The sequence below is a fragment of the Eublepharis macularius genome, chromosome 5 (assembly GCF_028583425.1).
Source record: "Eublepharis macularius isolate TG4126 chromosome 5, MPM_Emac_v1.0, whole genome shotgun sequence".
Taxonomy (NCBI): Eukaryota; Metazoa; Chordata; class Lepidosauria; order Squamata; family Eublepharidae; genus Eublepharis; species Eublepharis macularius.
The window spans coordinates 150,524,105-150,546,356 of record NC_072794.1 but is presented as its reverse complement, the minus strand read 5'-3'; positions in this window follow the sequence as shown (position 1 = coordinate 150,546,356).

Below are 22,252 nucleotides of genomic sequence, written 5' to 3'. Positions count from 1 at the left end.
GATTTCCAAAGTATGCTGCAATTATATCCTTAAAACAGAGAGAGGACATATTGAGCCAAATAATCTCAAACATAAATTATATTTATTTTGAATTTTTATATCCTGCTTTTTTAATATAAATACCCAAGACAGCCTACAGCATTACTTTCTAATAAACTGACGGCATCAGAGAAATCCCGTATGTTCCTTGTTTCATTGTGTGTGAGGCATAGAATTACCAGACTGCAGCTGGCAACCTCGGGGAAAATTTAAATGGGTAGGAACTGGCATGCCAGCATCATACCAGCAGGCTGACACTTCCAGTGAAAACCAGAAATGAACTCACAGGACACTTTTAAAATTTGTAAAAATTCTATGGTAAAATCAGAATGTTGCAAATACTAGAACATCTCGTGACACCACTTCCAGTGATCAATGGAAGTGATATGAGTGCACTAGTTTGTGCACTAGTAAGATGTTTTCCTTAACTTTTGGAAATATGCTATGAATATATGAAGCTGCTTTGCACTTGCTCAGGCCACTGGCCCATCTACCCCAATCTTTCCTAACATGCCAGAGAATGCCCGCGTTTTCTCTTCAAGATACTGTGTTGCTATAGCGGGACACCGGGCAACCCTAGATAGTTTGACATATGTCAGGATACAGGTGCCTGACCTGACTCGCAATCAGAGTGGGGACTAGCCTTTAAAATCTTTTAAAACATCTTTTTTTGTCCTGCATGGCTCTGCTGTGAGGTAGAAGGGGCTTCAAGCTTCCTTCCTGTTCTGTTTATTGCCGGTAGAAACAGCCATGGGGGGCTTGTTTGCCCCTTCCTCTGGCTCCATGTGCCCTGGGAATGGATATATGGAGCCAGAGGAAGAGGCACACAGCTCCCCTCCCCCCAAGATGTTTCCCTTAACTTTTGGAAATATACTATGAATATATGAGGCTGCTTTGAACTCGCTCAGGCCACGGGCCCATCTACCCCAGTCTTTCCTAACGTGTACCCTAGTTCATCATAACTAGGAGGGTGTAAAAGAAACATAAACACTTAAATCAGAGATATCAGTACAGCCTACCTTTTTCCCTCTAGGCTCCTGGGATTATAATAATTTGATTGTATTAATGTCTATCGGAAGACCTCGGTTTTGACAGTAATCTTTACTGAGTCATGAACTTTCACATCATTAAATCTCTCTCGCTTTATTTTAAAATACATCAGAACTGTCAAATAACTTGAGATGTACTGAAGTTTTATTTGCATTTGGGCAACATGAAATTTAGCCAGTTGGGGAAAATAATTTAATTTGTTTCCTGAGTCCTCAGTATTACAGAAAGGTTACAGGCAACTCCATGGTCTGTTTACCATAAAAATAACACAGATAGTCCCACGTCATCCCCCATTAAGCACTTACTAATTTTTCACTTAAATTATAATACACCACACGTACAGAAACTTTCACATGTATCAGACTAACTGCATCTAACTCATTTTCTTTTTCTTTCTTTCTTTCTTTCTTTCTTTCTTTCTTTCTTTCTTTCTTTCTTTCTTTCTTTCTACTAAATTATTTTGTTTGTTCTAGCTCCTTCTGTTTCCCCCGGAAGCAAAGCCAGCCAGAGTAACTGAGGTCTGTAGCCCATACAGACATTAAAAGAGCAAGCCTATGCAGCTCTATTCAATGGGCCTTACTCTCAGGAAAGGGTGTTTAGGATTGCTCTGTAAATCATGTTTTCATGGATGCAGGATTGTGCCTGCTTGCTTTGCCCTTGATCTCCACATATTCAGTAGCGCATTCCCAAGACCCTGCATATGTACAAATGTATGTACATTATAAGCTCTGTAAATGCAATTGGAGAGCCTTTTTATTTCTAGCTATCCCGGTCATGCAGAAGAGCCTACAGGACTCTGTGCAGGCATTATGAGTGCAGACTAGACGGCAAGCAGAATCTTTCTTCCCCCCCCCCTTCATCCTGTGTACGTGCACAGGGCAATTTTTTAAAAAGATGGAAAACAAGCTGTTGGGAAACTGAGAAAGGGATTATAGTAGTGTTGCCAGATCAAGCATGGAAACTGGTGGGAGGGTTCGGGGTGGGGACACGGTGGACGTGGTGTCTCAAGCAATCATTTCTGGGGGGAAATGGAGCAAAACCATACAGTTTCCAGCAATTCCTAGAGTGATTTGCTGTCACTTCCGGGTTTTCCCTGTAAGTAACATCCTCAACTTTCAAAGCTAACATTTTTAAAATCCCCACCACCACCATTTGGAGAACAGGCAACAAGAGCTCAGGCTGGGGGATCTCCCAGCCCCACTGGGATTTGGCAGATTCTAGTGAAGATGCGGAAGGCAGCAACATGGCGGGGAAATAAGAAAGGGCTAGAAGCAGTCACTTGGTGTCTTTTGGCCACCAGTGAGAATGAAGCCCCCTCAGTCCTGGGGGGAAGCAGTACCAGCACAGAGGGATGTCCATAAATTGGGTGCCTTTGATTTTGATCTACCTGTGAACCAGGTCCCGCAATAAAGGGCCCAGAATGGATAAAAGCAGAACTCAATGGAAAACTGGAAATGAATTCCATAAAATAAAATATTTGGCAAACTAAGCTGAAGCACTCTGCTGGTAGTGTTGAGGAGTAAATCTGGCCTATTAGAGGTTGATCCTTATTTATAAATAAGAAGCTAGAAGGTTTCATTAAGGAAAAATGAAGGCAACATTTCATATGATTCTTCTGGAGCCCTTTGGTTTTGGATTAGATGCATCATTCTCTTTTCTGTGGTTGAATGTGACTAGTACCATACAAACCTCCTATCTTGACTATATTAAGGCATGTCAATTAATACAATTTTCAGTCCCTCTCCCAGTCTTGGCAAAAGCCAGACATTGAGGTAAATGTGCCACTGACAATAGCAGCAGTGTGTCTACTTCCCCTTTTTCTCATGAAGATGTCTTCTTAGGGGATTAATTTGTGAGAGTCACATGACATCACCGCATTGTTCCTTTTCCTGCTTTCCTCCCCATGGACAAGAAGAGATTTGGAGTGAGAGTGGGAGAAAGTGATAAAACCACATCACAATACTGCCAAACAAGACATCACCATGAGAAAATAAGAAGTGTCTTGCAGCTGACCCTGTAGACCATCTAGTCTAGCATCTTGTCTCACACAGCAGCCCACCAATTGCCCTGAATGGCCAACAAAGAAAGCATTGAGGCCAAAGTCTTCCTGTGATGTTTCTTCACTGGTATTCAGAGGTTTACTATCTCTGGACATGGAGATTTCATTTAGTCCACATTGCTAGTAGCCGTTGATGGGCCTCTTCTTTTGTGAATCTCTCGAAACCCATTTTAAAGTCATCTGCATTAGGAGTAGAGATGGGCATGAACTGAAATATGATCCAAAAAACACCACGAAACAGGCTGGTTCGGGGTTCCCGAAACAGGGTTCGTGGTTCCCAAACCAGGGTTCGTGGAAGCTCCTTTTCTGGAACTTCCACGAACTTTATACTGGTTCATTGGGTCGTTTTTACACGGGCAGTTTAAATGGCCATTTCCCCAGGTCAGTTTAGGGCAGTTTAAAGGGCCCCACCATGGGCAGGTCCCTTTAAACTATCAGCTGGCAGGTGGCAAGGGGGGGGATCCACCCCACTGCCTGCCAGCTGATAGTTTAAAGGGACCTGTTGCTTGCAAAGGAGGAAAGTGCCCTTTAAACTGTTAAATGCCCTTTCCCTACCACTGCTAAGTGGCTGGAAAGGGGCATTTAAACCCCATGAACCACGAACCACAAACTGGGTCGTAACTGGCCCCAGTTCCATGCCAGTTCGTGATTTTAGGTCCATCAAAATCCACGAACCACGAATCTCATGGTCTGGGTTTTCTTTGGTCCATGCCCATGTCTAGTTAGGAGCGATCACTATGCCCACTGGCTGTGCATTCCACAGTTTAATTACTCATCAAATGAAGAAGTAGTTCCTTTTGGCCATCTTGAATCTGTTGCCCATCAATTTCATAGGGTTGCCCAGTTCTAGTATTACGGAATAGAGAGAAAAACTTCTGTCTGTACATTTTCTCCACCCTCATGCATGAGAAGAAGCAGAACTAGACGTGCCACAACAGCAGCAGCAAACACACATTTACTGTAAGGTCTAGTTTGAGCCTCAGTTGACTGGGAAAAGTCCACTCAGGTTGAAACAAACCCTGAAAAAATGTCATGGTGTGTTTCATATCCTGTTCTCATGTAATCTACAGCGAATACCTCCCCTGTAGCATTCTCTAGGCCTCAATAGTTAGGACACAAAACTAGGCGGTGACTTTGGCCTCATTAATTTCATACAGACAAATCCCTTAGTCAGCTATGAAAATTTTTACCGATGGGCCCTTGTAATGATATCTACATGGCTGACAGCCCTTTGCTGCTGTAACAAACCCTCTGGTTTCCTTTCTGTCAGAAGGATCAGTCATCTTCAATTTGAGGAGCCTGACATGAGTGGAGTTGACGTTGCAGGCTTATTGTCACATTTCTGCATTATAAAAGCATATTTGGGGGCTGTACAGATGCTTTTGTAATTACATATATTAGGTAAACTGAGTTCAGCCATTGACAGAGCAGAAGGTCACTATTTAAGAAGCTCGGGCACCTTTAGAAAGTGAAAACAGTGTGGGGGAGGGAATAAATGTCAATCGCTCAAGAAATAATCTAATTGATTTTGGACAAAGTACTTAGTAATATACTTCTGGGAGAAATCTGGATATCTCAAGAGGGTGAACATGAAAACGGGGAAACTTTCCTGCCTCGCAGCAGGGCTAGGCCAGGAGGTTTAATTGGTTTAACGTTTTACAGCCCTGTGAGACTGTAAAATGTGATGTATTATTATTATTTTATTATAGCCATTCCACTCACCTTGCAAGATGGAAGCATTTTTGAAGTGAAAGCAAAGATTTGCTTTCATTTTACTATCTGTCATCTCAGGATGAGAAACAGGTAGATTTAGAATGCAATGCCCTTTCCAGTAGTTGTTGACTTTTCTCCATGCAAATGAGTATTTCTACTCTAACCATTCACGTTGCAGTTGTTAGGCTTTGTTCATTCAATTTTTATGGACCATCCAGAGGCCATCATGACCAACCTGTTATTTCAGTTCCTTTTCCTTCTTTTGCAATCTCATTTGTGGTGATTTTTCCTACTTATAATGCAATCGCTGCGCGCAACTATCCCATGTGGTCAGCTACATCACTACTGAGGCTTCCCAGGGCTACTGTCCCTTTACACAAAAAATATCTCTTTCATCTCCTTCCAGTCAGAGGAATTACTTCCTGTTTTCTTGGGACTTCTTGGTTGTCTCACGTGAAGAAAAGTTTGATTATCAGTTCTTGGTCGGAAAAGACGTTTAAGAACTTCTTTTACTTTGCAGCAAGCCAAGTCAATAATCTTTTATTGTGTTTTAAATGATTGTTCATAACAGTAAATGGGTTCTTTAAAAATATGCAAGCAGGGACACTAGCTTGCTACAAAATTTAAAAACAGTATTTTAATGCCCTTGGGTCTCCAACAAGAGCTGGTAAGTGATTATTCATGAGTACAGGCAGGGCTTTTTTTCAGCAGGAACACAGTGGAATGGCGTTCTGGCTCCTCTTATAAATGGTCACGTGGCTGGTGGCCCCACCCCCTGATCTCCAGACAGAGGGGAGTTTAGATTGCCCTCCGTGCCACTGATGCGGGGGGGCAATCTAAACTCCCCTCTGTTTGGAGATCAGGAGGCAGGGCCACCAGCCATGTGACCATTTTGCTGAGGGCAATTTAAACTTTAACTCCCCCCCCTTGTTCCAGCTAACCCAAAGTGACATCATTGTGCGGTCTTGAGTTCCAACACTGAGTTCCACCACCTCTTTTCCCAGAAAAAAAGCCTTGAGTACAGGGATTGCACAGGCAAGCCTTGAGAAAACAGGAAAGAATTAATATGCCTGAAAACCATGGATCAAGAGGGAAATTGCAGAGAAAAGAAGGGTTTTAACAAGAGATTTATTTATTTCCACGTGGGCAATAATACAAAACCCACATGGCAACATCAACACTTTAGATTTTTTTCAAAAAAAATTGCATGCAGCCATATTCATTTATAGAGTTGCCCACCTCTAGGTGGGGCCTAGAGTTCTCCCAGAAGTACAACTGGTCACTAAGAACCAGAGATCAGTTCCCCTGGAGGAAATGGCAGCTGCAGAGGGCAGACTTTATAGGATTGCATCTCCAACCAAGCACATCACCAAATTTCCAGGAATATCCTAAGATGGAACTGTCAATACAGGAAAGAGTTCATACTGGGACAGAGGCACAAAAAAACTGTATCAAAGCCAACCAAAGTGATGAGTAAGCTTTTGAGTTTCACAGAAGTCTCCCACAAGCTCGATGTTACGAAGGAAAAAGGGATTGGGGGGTAGGCATGGTGGAAGCCCAATCTGCAATATTATGGAGAAAAATCTGTTTCTGTGATGTTCAAGTTGACACCCAATAAAGACAGTGATCGCCTTGCTATCAGTTTCAGCTGTAGGGAGACTGACTCTAAAGCAATGCCAAGATTTCCCACATATTTCATTGACTGCTTTTTATCTTTTGAAGAGAATAAGGAGGCGGGTTCCAGAATCCCCGTATCTCGGGCAGCTCAGTGCTCTTTGATTATTATTTGCTTCCACATTCTAAGCAGAAACCCTACTACTAGGCTTGTCTATCTCAGTCAGGCTAAAGCTGACGACTTTCATACATATGTATGCATAGCTTAAGTTTTTATGAGCATAATTTGGGCTTTTCAAAATAGTGACACAATAACAAAGCAAAATTGAGACACGCATGTAATTTGAATATTGATTTGGTTTCATCTTTTCTTTGTGCAGGCACTTTTGATGCTGTTTTTCCTGCCTCCCTCCCATTTCTTCTTATACTCTGCCTTCTTGATAAATGGACAGGGCTGTAAATGATCCACCATGTGGCATCCATTATGTCTACTAAGTAATGAGGGAGGAAGAGGGAGTGTTGGTGTATCTCAACTTCAGGGAAGCGTTATGTCTTTTGTCCAGTTTGGGATTCGGTCTGGCTGAGTTTAGAAAAGTTTCAAACAAAGTTCTTTTGAAATTTTTATTTATTTATTTATTTATTTTATTTCAAATTTATATTCCGCCCTCCCCGTGAGCGGGATCAGGGCAGATAACAACATATTAAAAATTCAATTAAAAATTCATGTTCATTTAAAACAGGATGGTGGACAGCCTTCACAGGGAGGGTTAAGATTTATACACCCCTTTTTTCCAGGCCGGCGGAGGCCCAGCCTCAGCCATATGCCTGGTGGAACAACTCTGTCTTGCAGGCCCAGTGAAAAGATAGTAGATCCTGCTGGGCCCTGATTTCAGCAGACTGAGCATTCCACCAGGTGGGAGCCAGGACCGAAAAGGCCCTAGCTCTAGTTGAGGCTAGGCCGGCCTCCTTGGAGCCAGGGACCACCAACAGCTGTTTGTCCCCTGATTGGAGTGTCCTCTGGGGAATATATGGGGAGAGATGGTCCCGTAGATACGCTGGTCCTAGTCCGCACAGGGCCTTATAAAACAATACCAGAACCTTGAATCTGATCCAGTACTCCATTGGCAACCTATGCAGTTCACATAAGAACGATGTTATATGCGCCTTATTTGGCACTCTTGTAATAACACACGCCGCTGCATTTTGTACCAGCTGTAATCTCTGGGTCAGGCTCAAGGGCAGCCCGGTGTACAGCGAGTTACAATAATCTAGCCTAGAGATGACCATTGCTTGGATCACTGTAGTTAAGTCATGGGGTGACAGGTAAGGGACAAGTTGCCTGGTCTGCTGCAGATGGAAAAAAGAGGACCTGACAACTGCTGTGACATGTACCTCCATTTTCAGGGAGGCATCCAAGATCACCCCCAGGCTCTTAACCCTCAGAACTGGCACTAACGGTGCCCCATTGAGGGGCAGGAGCCAGAGTCCTGAACCTAATCCCCCATGGCTCAAGTACAGGACCTCCATCTTCATCGGGTTCAGCTTCAGCCAACTCTGCTTCAACCAACCAGTCACAGCTGCAAAAGCATGTTCCAGGACATCTGGGGCTGAGCCGGGCCAGCCAGCCATCATCAGATAAAACTGGGTGTCATCTGCATATTGATAACACCCAAGTCCAAAACATTGCACCAACGGGGCAAGGGGGCACATATAGATGTTAAACAATAATGGGGAGAGTATTGCTTCCTGTGGGACCTCACACACCAAAGGATGACAGAATGACAATTTCTCCCCAAGCGCCACCCTCTGTCCCCGACCATGGAGAAAAGAGACAAGCCACTGTAAGGCAGTCCCTCGTATCCCCACATCGGTGAGGCAGTGAGTCAGAAGATCATAATCGACTGTATCGAATGCTGCCAACAGATCCAATAATAGCAGCGCCGAGCTGCCTCGATCCAGATGTCTATGAAGATCATCTGTGAGGGTGACCAGCAACGTCTCTGTCCCATGTCCCGGATGGAACCCAGACTGGAAGGGGTCTAGGGCTGAGACATCCTTCAGGAAGCCCTGCAGCTGTTCCACCACCGCCTGCTCAATCACCTTTCCCAGAAATGGGAGGTTCGAAACCGGGTGGTAATTGACCAGGTCAGTGGGGTCCAGTGATGGTTTCTTTAAAAGAGGCCTCACCACAGCTTCCTTTAATGGCCCAGGAAAAACCCTGGAGCCTAAGGATAGGTTAATGATGGCCTCCAGCGAGGACCGTAGCCCCTCAGCACTGGCCTTTACCAGCCACGATGGGCATGGTGGGCCTAACTGGTTGCAGGGTCCTGTCTATTTCCTCCCCAGAGAGTGGGCTGAAATGATCAAATATCAGCCCCAAAGATGGCCAAGGGGTCTCTAGCTCATTCACTGAATCAACTGTGGCTGGCAAGTCGCAGCAGAGAGACAGGATTTTATCAGCAAAAAAGCTCCCAAAAGCCTCACAGCTAATATCCGAATTCAAAATTTGACGGCCTCCCTCTGGCAAGGAGACCAGTGACTGAACCACATTAAACAATATTGCCAGGCATGAGCTAGCTGACACGATGGAGGCTGCATAAAACTCTTTCTTCACAGCCTTCATTGCCACCTCATAGGCTTTCATAAACGTCCTATAAGATGATCTTGCCTCTTCGTCCCGAGATCGTCGCCACACTCGCTCAAGCCGTCTTAGCTCCCGCTTCTTCTGTTGGAGCTCCTCTGTATACCAGGGAGCACGTCTTGCACGGGGGCAAAGAAGGCGACAGGGGGGGGGTGCAATTTCATCGATGGCTTTGGAGGGCTGGCACTGCCAGTCTTCCACCAGCTCATCTAACGAACAGCCGTGGAGCATCGGATCTCGCAAAGCATTCTGGAACCCGGGTCCATAAGTATCCACGGGCGAGCATAAATCAGCTCACCGCCCTTGCGAGGGGGGCGGTATCCCCAGCCAAGACTTCAGGACCAAGTGGTCTGACCATGGCACCAGTTCTACCACTTCCACTTGAAATGGTGTAATGTTGCTTCACTTTGACTGGCTGTTTCTCTCAGTTCCTAAGTCTGAAAGCAGTCATAGTGGGTTCTTCACCTGCAATATGACCTTGTCTTCACCGCTTGCATTGAACGCATATGCCCCACACCAGCCTGGTGCCTCACTTCTGATGGTCCTCTCTATTGGGGAAGTTTTTTCAAGCATATTCTTTTGGGGGTGGGGGTGCCCATTGTTTTGAACAGCATGATAGACATTGTATGGAAAGCTCCTATATTCTCTTCTGCAAAGCAGAATTACTTTGGCCGAACTTTAGCAGTAGTAGTTAATGAATATCTCTGGCAACTGGTAGTGACAATATTTTAACTTGATGTATTTTAATTTATGTGTTTAAATTATGTTTAAATAACTGTGCATCTTTACATTTTGTAAGCCACGTTGGGCATTGAGGAAAGGCAGGCTAGAAATGTTTTAAATAAATACATAAGTATATATTTATGTATTTATTTAAAACAGATATAGTTAAGATCTTTACCAATAACGAGACAAGAACAACTATAGTATAGAAATAATGTGATAATAATAATGGGGGGTTGGAGTGCTGTTGGAAGTCAACATGGAAAAGGGGGAGGGAGGGGTGGGGAAATATAGCTGTGGGAAATTAAATGAATTGTACATGTATTTTAATTTGATTGTATTGACCCATCCAATAAAAATTGTTAACAAAAAAAATACATAAGTATATATTTATTTATTTAAATAAAAACTGGACCAACCCTTGTCCCATGTTGCATGTTTCAGGCGGGCTCCCAACTTTATTAAACTATTTTGAAGTCACAGATACATGTAGGTAAAATTCCATATATATTTCCTTTACAAAATAAAGATCAGATTTTAAAAAAAAGTGGCAAAATTGCTATAGGGATGTAGAAATGTATGTTGCTATCCTGAAAATGGTACAGCATTGTAGAGTCTTTTTTTCAGAACTCTGCAGAATTGAACAATAGAATATATGCATGTTTTGAGGACAGCAGAGGTACATCCAAACCACCTCTGTCACACTTAAAATGTTACATCTGTCCTGATCCAAAATGGTAAAAATATGAACAGCATACAGAATAGCCCAGGTCTTAATAACCTTAGTAAAAAATAAGAAAAAGCCAGATGTGGAAAAAGACATTCCCTTTATTCCTGACATGTATTTTCTAGAAATGTAAACTTTACAAATCAAACCCGCTCCTGCACAGGAAGAATGCCACAGCAAGGAAAACATCATCAAGGCTCTAGGGACGATGCCATGGACTTCACAGCACACATACCATTTTTGCAGCAAGCAAACATTTTTGACAGTTGTGATTACTCATGAGCCAAGCCTTGGATCTCCTTGTCTTCCTGCCATTGATTTGAGCAGCTGCTGAATAGCTTTGCTGCTGTGCAGTAGCTGTGGAGTTTCATTTCATTCTGCCTGTCAAGCCATTTTTTGCATCTGTGCAGTAGGTAAAATTGATTCTCCCCAGAGTTGTGGATAGTTGGGTGAGTTAATTGAATGATGGGGGGTGGGACTGGAACACCCGTAAGGCTGTGTGGAAATGTACTAAATAAACTCAAAGATAACACAGACAAATGAATTCGAATGTTAAGATAGTACTTAAAAACACACTGGCTGGCGGATGGGTTTGCTCACTTTTTAAATGATTGGCTGCCAAATTGCATGCAGCGCTTGTGGCCGGGGGCTAGGGTTTCTACCAGTCTGTGCAAAAATGCACAGGCCTGCAGTGCTGTAAGCTGCACCATACTGTCCTGTTTGAATACAAGGAAAGTAGCCCTATGAATTGGCACAAACTATTCTCAACAAACAGCCAAACTGTCCAATAAAAAATCGGTTCCCGGCCCAGCACTGGCAAGCAGAAGGGGCAGATGTTATAGGATCCCTTTCTGTCACTCATTTCCAGTCAGAGAAGCAGCAGCTGCACAGAGTATAGTGCCTCCCCATTTCTAGAAAGAATTCCTCTCCAACCTCTGGTTCCCCTGTGACTACAGATAAAAAGACACTCTGACCAACTGAACTTCTTTCAAAGTACCATGCTGTATCTTAGAAAGGGGGAAAGATCTGTAAAGAGATAAAAGCTCCACCATCCCCTAGGGTGGCAACAGAGGAAGTGTGTATGACGCAACACAGAAACTCCACTTCAGCCACCCTTTGGTGGTGCAGGAAAGTGCTGTCAAGTCATAGCTGACTTATGGCAACTCCCTGCTGGGGTTTTCAAGGCCTGTCTCCACATAGCAACCTTGGTCTTTCTTGGAGGTCTCCCATTCAATTACTAACCAAGGCTGAACCTGCTTAGCTTCTGAGATCTGATGAGATCAGGCTTGCCCAGGCTGTCCAGGTCACGGTAGATTCCCCTTTAAACTGGAGAAAAAACAGGTTTGTTTTCTTCTTCTAGATTAAAGGTGAAAAGCCCAGGATCAGCATAAATCATGCTCAGAATGACCACAATATCAGGTAGATGTTTCCTTTTAATGCAGAGGTTTCCTGCTTTCCACTCCCCCCTTGACAATTCTGTTTGATCGTAGTCCATGACTCATATATTCTAGAGAGGAATATCATACTTTTAATGTGATTCCTCGGGAGATAAAAGGCTAAAAATTGTCATCAAATATCCTTATTCTGGATCTTTGGGGGAGGGGGGCATCCTGAGTTCAACCAGACTTTCTTCCCGATAAATAGGCTCAGTCACTCTTCTCCTTTTTTTCACACTTAGCAAACTGTATGTCTGAGCAGATTTTTGTTGTTGTTCTAATAGAACTTTTGATTCTTGGTCCATTTGATCATGTCAAGATGATGGATATATCTGCCAAAAAGATTTCCAGGCTTTATCCTTTGACGTCAGGGGACTTCTAGGATCTCATCCAGGAATTCATGTCAAACCACCATGAGTTACTTGAACATCTCTACAGCGATCGTATAATGGATGATGCCTCTGCAAGATGACAGCACTTCACCAATCCTTTGCTACTGGAAAAATATGGTATCTCAAAGCCCAGTTGGCTACTCAGTTAAACTTGAAGTACTACATTCATTTTGTCCCACTGCAGCAAAGGGGACTGTAGCCATCAGCTAAATATGTCAAATTAACTGACTCTGAATGGCTTTAAAAACACTCAACGCTTTAATATTGAGCTCACTAATTTTGGTGAAATGATAAAGAAATCGCTATGATTTTAGTCTTGCAAAACATTTGAAAGCAAGTTTAAGAAATGCAATATTGTGTTTGATTTTGTTTTATTTTATTTAAGCCACTGCTCTCTCGGTGATGTACCGGAAGCAGCCCCCAGTCAAAAATAACAAGACAACCAGATAAAACAATATGAGAAAAGACATTTTTAAATAACGGGTCAAATCCTATGAAGGGAGAATGGGATGGATCTGTCCCTCTTCCCTCTATAGTTTCCTGCGCACTCCCCCATAGCTGCTTGGGGGGAGCGGTCTAGAAGATCCAAGGGAATAACACAGAATTATTCTGTGAGCCCACTTGTGGGAAGGGCGGGTTAGAAATGTGATGATGATGATGATGATGATGATGATGAAGCAGAGGAGGCTGCAACAAGCAGAGGAAATGGACAGAAATCAACTTCTCCACTCTTGTAAACATTCTTAGTCCATTTTCAAAAAAGCTTACACAAGAAGAAAGGGTTGATTTCTGCTGATTTTCCTTTAAGCTGCAACCTGTCCATCCTGCATCCCATTGACTGAAGGTCTCCTGACCTTTGGGAACTTCTTGGCGGGGAGCCCAGGGAAGAGATGAGAACGTCTCGGTTCATATTCATGCATGCACATATGAAGCTACTTTATACTGAGTGAGGGCACTGGTCTATCTTGGACAGCATTGCCTACTTTAACCAGCAGCAATTCTCAAGGGTCTCAAGTGGCAATCTTTCATATCATCTTCTACCTGACCTTTTCAAAGTGGAGATGCCATGAACTTCCGTATGCAAAGCAGAGTTTCTACCACTGAACCGGAGCCCTCTCCCAGACCAAACCACTCATTCTCATATGCAAGATTTACGTACTTACTTCATTTATATTTCACCTTTCTCCCCAAAGTGGCTTACACCATTCTTCTCTCCTTCATTTTGTCTCCTTCACTATGAGGCAGGTAACACTGAGAGTATGTGACTGGCCCAAGACCGCCTAAACAAGCTTCCATGTGAATTTCTGAAACATTTATGGAAGTAAGAAATAGCTCAGAAAGCTGACTCGGTAGAGGCACAGGGACTGTAGACCATTCTACTAAATGCTGTCTGTTGACATAGATATGCTCCTACTGAGTAGTTTCTGTGTCATTAAAGATGTCACATTTAATTACTTATGCTTTGTTTCAAACATGTTTTCATCTCTGTGTTTGGATTTACGCTTGTTTTCAAATTTCTGTAGCCCATTCCCTATCATATTTCTCCATTGATTGTCCTAGCTGTGGTTCATATTGACTTGCACTGTGTAATCTGCCTTGTGTCTCAGAGCTAAGCTCCAAGATACGAATTACCATGCATCCAAAAATTCATTCTTAAACAATGTTCCTAAATTTGGAGGATAGGCAATAATTTTGCAGTAGACAACATACTTCCATCTGCAAAAGCAGTCCCACAAATCCTTCAGTTAAATTGTAGTCAGCAGGACTAGGAAGCACTTGTGCTATGGAGAGAGGCTGGGCTAGATAGACTTTTGGTCTATCTGGGCTCATTAATATTTTTAAGTATCTGCATCAGCATGGCTGCTGGCAATAAAATCATGTTTTCTGTTGTTGACTGGGGTGAAGATACCCACGACAGTATTTTAGCAGTCACAGCATGCTCAACACCTACAGTGTGAGCCCAGTTTCACAACCTGGAATACACGTGGGTTGTTCCTCCCATCCTGCACGTGATCTTAAAACGATCTTAAATGATTTGTAAGCTGAGCATGTTCATTTATTTTTATATCCATTATACAAAAACAGTCAAAATTGTTTTGTCAGGGTTTTTTTAAGTTGCACCCTTGGACTTGTTGGTGGTACATTTAATGTCAAAAACATCTGTTTCAGTGCAACTAGTACACAGGTCTCTGTTTTAATTAGGGATGAACTGTTTCTTCCAGTTCTGTTTTGTGTTATTCCCCCCTTCTCATATTTCTTGGCTTTATTCCTATTGACTACTAGAAGAAAAAAAAATAATTTCAGGTTGGGGCAGCAGATTTTATACATGTGCATTGTTTTTAATAACTCCTGAATTTCAGAATAAAAGTATCCTTTTAAAAAATCTACATTATAGGAGTGCAGCCAACTACATAGTTTAGACTAGCCTAAGCTTGTCAGAGCGTGAAACCTAAGTAAGGGTGTCCATGGTTAGTACTTTGATGGGAGATCACGAAGGAAGACCACCTCTGCTCATCTTTTGCCTTGAAAACCCCTTGAGGGGCTACCATAAGTCAGTTGTGAATTCATGGCACTTAACTGTTATTATGATAGGAGTGCAGATACAGGTTTGGCCCCACTGGCCAAACACAATTTCTCCTATCTTTTTACTTTTTTCTGTTGAATTGATTAGTTTCGCAAAAATAAACAGGCATCTAAAAGCATGTTAACAGGGCTTTTTTTCAGCTGGAATGCGGTGGAACGGAGTTCTGGAACCGCTTGAAAATGGTCACATGGCTGGTGGCCCCGCCCCCTGATCTCCAGACAGAGGGGAGTTTAGATTGCCCTCCATGCAGCAGCATGGAGGGCAATCTAAACTCCCCTCTGTCTGAAGATCAGGGGGCGGGGCCACCAGCCATGTGATCATTTTCTCCGAGGGCAACCCACTGAGTTCCACCACCTCTTTTCCCAGAAAAAAAGCCCTGAGTACTAACAAAATGTTATCCCAGCATAATTTGTAATAATGTTAGGGAACTGGTAGTTAGAGGACTTGCCTTAGAATCTTATAATGACCTTAATTGTAGAACAGGGCTTAGGAAATACTGTACAAGATGTTTTACTTGATCTTCATATTAAAGGCGTTTTTCAAGCCATTCCGTTACGTCTTCATCTGTGGGCCTGGAAATATTACAGAATAGAGCCTACTTCTTCAGATGCAATGTAGGGATCTTCAACAGTCAGATCTTTCATGTATAAGGAATGAAAGAAAGGAAAAAACAGGGTCAAAGGGCCATGAAATGCAGGAAGTACAGGGTGAAATGTAATTATGTAAGATTCAAATGTAATCAAGAAAAATACTAAGGCTATTCACTAGTTTTGCTAAGCTAGTTATTATTTTTCCACTGTATTTATTTTGTCTACTTATCTGACATTCTTTTGAATTATAATAGTGCTCCATTGATCCTGCACAATTTTAAAACAAAATAAAAACTCATTTAAAAAAAAATGGTATTTCCCTTTCCCTCCCCCACCCCCCTGACGCTAGAGTTCACCAGCATCCCAATGATATTTAAAAACAAATTTTTAAAAAACACTTATGTTTGGGCTGGGGAGAAAATTAATACTTTTTAAACGGTTGAATATGAAGGCAGAGGAGACCACAAATTCTTCAAAAAGAAAATCAGAAGGACCTTCACACACCAAATTCTAAACTTTTTATTCCATCTTGGAAGAAATGCATCTGTTAATATGGCACCTCAAATTCGGGAACAATTTGGCAGAGGAGAAATGACAGTATCCCTAGTTAAAATGTAGGATGGTAACGGTGGAGGATCTTTATTTGTCTCTCACGTCTCAAATGCAGAAGTTCTGGGATGGGTAGCACTGCAGATCTGCTCCCGTCTTTTAGTCCCCCCTCCACTGGACTAAAAATCCTTTTGCCATGGAAAGAGATCTACGGCTAATGCCCCAAAGCAAAAGCCACTGTGCCATCTCCCTTGTGCAAACGGCATTTGCATTCAAAGCAACAGTCAGCTAAGCTCTATCTGGATCAGACGGTTCATGTTATTTTAACATAGACGGATTCTCCTTCCCTCCCCCAAAATGTAACGATATTTAATTTGCATTAGGTTTAGTGACATATAATAGATCATACCATAATCATGATTTATATCGGATGAACTGGCATAAATTCAACGTTATAAATTAAGCCTATAAATGAAACTATTATTTTACAGGAATTACTGTGGTGGAAGGGCTTAAGGACCCTCGAGTCAACCTTAGTCAAACCCACTCTTTTGCCTTTCATATTTTATGCCTGCCGTAAATGCTTTGGTGAAAGCCCATAACCCATACACACACACGCACACACACACAAGCCATTCGAACTCTATTAATTATAATAATACCGCCCCCCCCTCAAAAAAGCTGCAAGGGCTTATTTTTGCGACATCACTCTTTGATTTGTTACTGCCTTAAATTATCTCTTTGTTGGCCTGGCAAGATTAACAATCATGCTTTTGTCATTAAATATAAGGAGTTTTAAAGCCTGATCCACCTTCGCTCTAATTGATACCGCTTTCATTTGGCAGATAGTGACCTGATTTATAATTTAAATATGCATCATTATATGCATCTCTTCTGTATAATGAAAAAGCAGAGCAGCTCTCATCTTTCTCTCCAATGTTAACATCAAGGCAAAGTATCTTCTCTTCCCCCCCCCCTTTTTCTACTTGGCGCCTAATTGAAAACTGTTCATTGAATTTCAACATGATAGAAAAGTCTTTTTATCTCTCAATTTGTCCATTAGCTATTATAATTGAAGTATCTGCTGCACAGCGGAATTGATATTGTTCTTGTTTAAATTCTGAATTTCTCTAAATCTTCCATGAGGCATCAAATCTCTCTCTCTCTCTCTCGTTCTCTCTCTCTCTATATGTACGAATAATATAGGCAAAGAGACATTAGCTAACAATACTGGTGAAATTGGGACATTAGACGAGCTCTCCACATGTGCAAAGCTTCAGAAAGTAGGAAGTCATCTAATTTTGCTAAAGAACGTGTTGCATAATCATCTTAACAGCATGACCATAAGGTTTGCTAATTGCCACATCTGTTTAACAGCTGTCAGATGCTTGCCATATGCTCCCATCAATATTATAACAGAGTACATTACAGGGAGTTTTATTGTGTTCCACTGTTATTTATTTCCTGTAGACATTACTACAGTCAGTGACATCTATTTATGTTAGAGCACTAATTATTTTCTAAAAGCTGTATGGTGGTCCAGCGTTTCCCTCCTTCTCCCTCCCACACCCTCCCCCCTTTCTGTAGCTTTTCTAAACCTTCACTGTTGCAGTCTTTGTTTCAGAAATTGGTATGTGATGCTAATGAGAATTCCGTAATCGTAAGAGTCTTCTGTATTTCTGTTCCCTGTTTGGGAAAGACATTTCTTTTCCCCACTCCTACATTTTCTTTAATGGGGGCAACGATGAAATCTGTAGGATTTGCCTAATGAATTTACAGCAGTGCCATGAGAATTAGATGAATTAACTAATTAAATACACCTCTGAGACCAGAATGGTTCTGGTATTGGACTAGGATTTGGGAGGTTAAAAATCCCCACTCTGCCATGATGCTTGCGGTACCTAGGGATCTTGTCCAGTTCCTCTCCCTCAGCCAAATCCACTTTGCAGGGTAGGAATTGTGAGGATAAAGCAGAGGAGAGGGAAATAATATATGCTACCCTGAGATCCTTAGAAAAAGTCAACATAAAAATGTACTAAAGAAAAATAGTACCAAGTAGAACCCTTGGCATGCTGGGAACAAGAAGGGGGAAAAATGGACGCCATCTAGATGGAAACAGGAAGTGATAGGTGTGAAACAGAATACAAGTGTCCCTCAAAAGCCCAAGAGAAAAGGGAAACATAGTAGTAGCCCTGATATTAACAATTACAGAGACTGCTTTTAGTTGATGCACCAAGAATCAATGGCCATTTCCACACACGTTGAATAATGCACTTTAAATGCACTTTCGTAATCCTTTAGAAGTGGATTTTTTGTTCCACACATGGAAAATCAGTTTCAAATCTTCACTAAAGAGTATTGAAAGTGGATTGTCCAACGTGTGTGGAAGCAGCCATAGTAAGCCAAACTGGGGTAATATTACCGAGTCAAACTTCCCACGTTCTTTTCCCTCCTTCCTTTAACAGCTAAATTCAGACGCCCCAGAATTAGACAAAAGTAGTAGCTAGATAAGAAGCCCTCCTCACATCCATCATCCGTACGTCATAAAAACTGGCAGTTTCCTGGAGAGGTTTTTTAGTAACATGATCCTGCCCCCCACTAGGGTTACCAGCCTCCAGGTAGTAGCTGGAGATCCCCCGGAATTACAACTGGTCTCCAGGCCACAGAGATCAGTTCACCTGGAGAAAATGGCTACTTTGGGGGATGGACTGTATGGAATTGTGCCATGCCAAGGTCCTTTCCCTCCCCAAACCCCACTTTCTCCAGGTTTCTCCAGGTTTCACCCCCCAGATCTCCAGGAATTCCCCAACTTGGAGCTGGCAACCCTACCCCCCACTCCCACCACCAAAAAATCCAGGGGTTGTTCATGTATTTCTAAAGAACTGTTGGGTTTAGTCAACAAAAAACAGAAGCAAGATGGGAAGCTGGAGTAAAGGATTAAGATTAAGCTCTGGCAGCCATTTTGGTGTCAAGGGGTCTGGTTTGCCCTTTAATAAGACTTCCCTTCATAATATTCTCAATGCCAGAAATTAGATAAGGCTGAGCCAGAAACCATATAGGCCAGGTAAGGAGATATTTACCACCCGTGAATGTGGCAACTGTTTCTCGAAAGAAAAGGGGTGGGGACTCAGTCTTCTGGCCTCCAACTAATTTCTGTGTCATAGTCACAACGGAGTCACCATCATTCAGACATTATTATTTTGGAGGACCAAATATCATTTATTATATTGAGTGCTGGTGCACACATTGCACTTGGCATGGGAAAGTATCTGCCGGTATTTAAACTGTGCAAGCATGATCCCTTGGCTCTTAACCCCGGGGGCTCACAGCCTGGGACCTGCAATAATCAGCTTGCTGGAAACAGACCAGCCCTGCACTGTGGGCCCCTGGTGACTAAAAGGGACAGAGCCTTTTCTGCTGTGGCATGATAGATCTGGAACACCATCTGCACAGTTACGTGTTGGCACCTGACCTCCAAAATAATAACAACAACATTTGATTTATATACCACCCTTCAGGACAATTTAACGCATGCTCAGAGCAGTTTACAAAATGTGTTATTATTATCCTCACAACAATCACCCTGTGCGGTAGGTGGAGCTGAGAGAGCTCCGAGAAGCTGACTGACCCAAGGTCACCCAACTGGCTTCAAACAGAGAAGTGGGGAATCAAACCTGGCTTTCCAGATTAGAGTCCTGCCGCACTTAACCACTACACCAAAATGTTCATTGCCTAGTAAAATGTTGTTGTTTTTACTCAGTTTTTTTGTTGCTTGTTCTATTTTTTTTTCTTATCCTTTTAAAATATTTTACTTTCATTTTGACCTTTGGTTGTTGTCAGTAAGTTATGCTTCTCTCTGTATGTTTGTGATTTTTTAACTAGGGATGCCATGATCAATGTCATGAATTTACCATAATCAAAGGTATAGAATTCTGGATAAACCGGTTTAGGACTACGCTCCCAGCCCCCAGGCTACAGTGATGGTCCCTGGGATTGGAATGAGTACTTTTCCAGGAATGTTTTGAACTCCCCGTCCCACACCACCCTGTAAGTTGGCCCACTCAGATGCAAGCCCCCTTGTATTCAATTAACTTACTCTCAGGAAGAAAGATTGCACCCTCATTCTATTTGAAGAGATCATCTCAGACTCAGTTCCATGTTTTCCTTGGGAATTGTTCTCAATCTCAAGTAAGCACTCACGGAATTGCAGTCTGCTGGCTTTATCAGTAAAGTTTATTGGTATTATGTTTAGAAACTAAATTTAGGACAAAATTGACAATGAGTGATTCCACACACGTTGGATAATGCACTTCCAATTCTTTTTATAGATCATTTGGAATGGGTTTTTTCATGTGCAGAACAAAAAATCCACCTCAAACAATTGATAGAGTACATTGAAAGTGCATTATCCAACGTGTGCGGAATCAGCCAGAGAAGGCTAACTGAGTGGTATGACCTAGGGGTTGGAGCACTGTTGTCATGTCCCCTTCGTCCAACCAAGGCGGATAGGATAGGATTCCCTTCCCTGCCCCCCTCCCCCCACCATCCAGCTATTTTGGCTTCCCAGACCACAACCCCTGAACAGGCTAGTTCCTTTTTATTCAGTGCACTTACACTTAGGAAAAAGAATTGCATCCTTATTCTACTTGTAGAGACCCTTTTAGACTCATTCCCTTGTTTCCTTGGGTATTGTTCTCAAGTAAACATGCACAAAATTGTAGTCTGTAACTTTCACTTAGCAAAGTTCATTAGTACCATGTGTAGAAAAGTATACAATTGAAAGAGAAGGCTAACTGGGTAGTTGGAGGTTCAGTCCTGTCCCTTTCTTCCAGCCAAGGAATTGTGGTTGGTGGGAGGGGAGGAATGGGATCTTTCCAGAGGTGTTTGCCTCCCAGTCCATCTTTAAACAGATTGATTCAGTTGAAAGATCCATCCTCAGTCTACTTGTAGAGACTATACTAGCCCCAGTCTCTCTCCCTCAATCCATTCTTGGTTTTTGGGGTAACTACAGCCTCTATGGTCATAGATCCAGAGGAGTTAGCCGTGTTAGTCTGTAGTAGCAAAATCAAAAAGAGTCCAGTAGCACCTTTAAGACTAACCAATTTTATTTTTATTTTATTTTAAAAATAAAATATTTATTTTATTTTTTATTTATTTGTGGGCTTTGTTTGTCAATTATCTCAGCCTGAGTACGTGTGGGCTTTCGGGGACCACAGTTCTCTTTGTCAGATGCAGCTGGCAGGGAGAGCTGTGGTTATCGAGGGCTTATACTACATAGGAATTGGATACCTTCACTGCGGCAAAGTAACACGGCAAACTGACTCCACACCAAAAGGAGATGTTTACATTTACAAGCAAAGGAATGTTTTGATTGCCTTCACACTAATTGCATCCTGTCCTCTTGTGATATATGTCCCCTTCTTTCCCCTCCCCTCCTCTTCTGTATTTGACCAGTTCGGATCAGGCATCTGATGAAGAGAACTTGATTCTCGAAAGCTTATGCTACAATAAAATAAAATTGGTTAGTCTTAAAGGTGCTACTGGACTCTTTTTGATTTTACAGCCTCTATGTTGAGCTCCTCTGCAAAACAGGTAAGTTGTAAGCAGTAAATCTCCTTGTACTCAGAATTCATTAGTGAGAACAACAAAAAGTAGAATCTGCCTTAAAACATTTTGGAAGATAGATTTATACATGGCTGCAGAAAAAAATAATCATGTCTGTGCCAAATTGATAGCAGGATGTGAGAGACAACAAGCATGCCTGAAAAAGCTGAGTTTAAGTGCCCCCCCCACACACACACACACCAGCAAACTCCAGGAAATGCTGGCAGATCAATCAACAATAAATCCAATCAACTATATTCATACTTGTTTATTACTATGTATCCAAACCCATAGGAGTTTAAGCATCCCATGTTTTAAATGTTTACTTATTACTGATTTTATGGTTATAGATATCTTGATGTGCTTTAGTGCTGCTGCTTTTTAACTGCTATTTCTTTTATCGTCACATCACTAATGTTTTAATGACTCTGATTGTTCTTTTAACCAGAGATTGGAAGCCACATTGATAGCGACTATGGTGACAGCACAGGAGATAAATCTTTTCAAATGAATACATAATAAAACCAGATG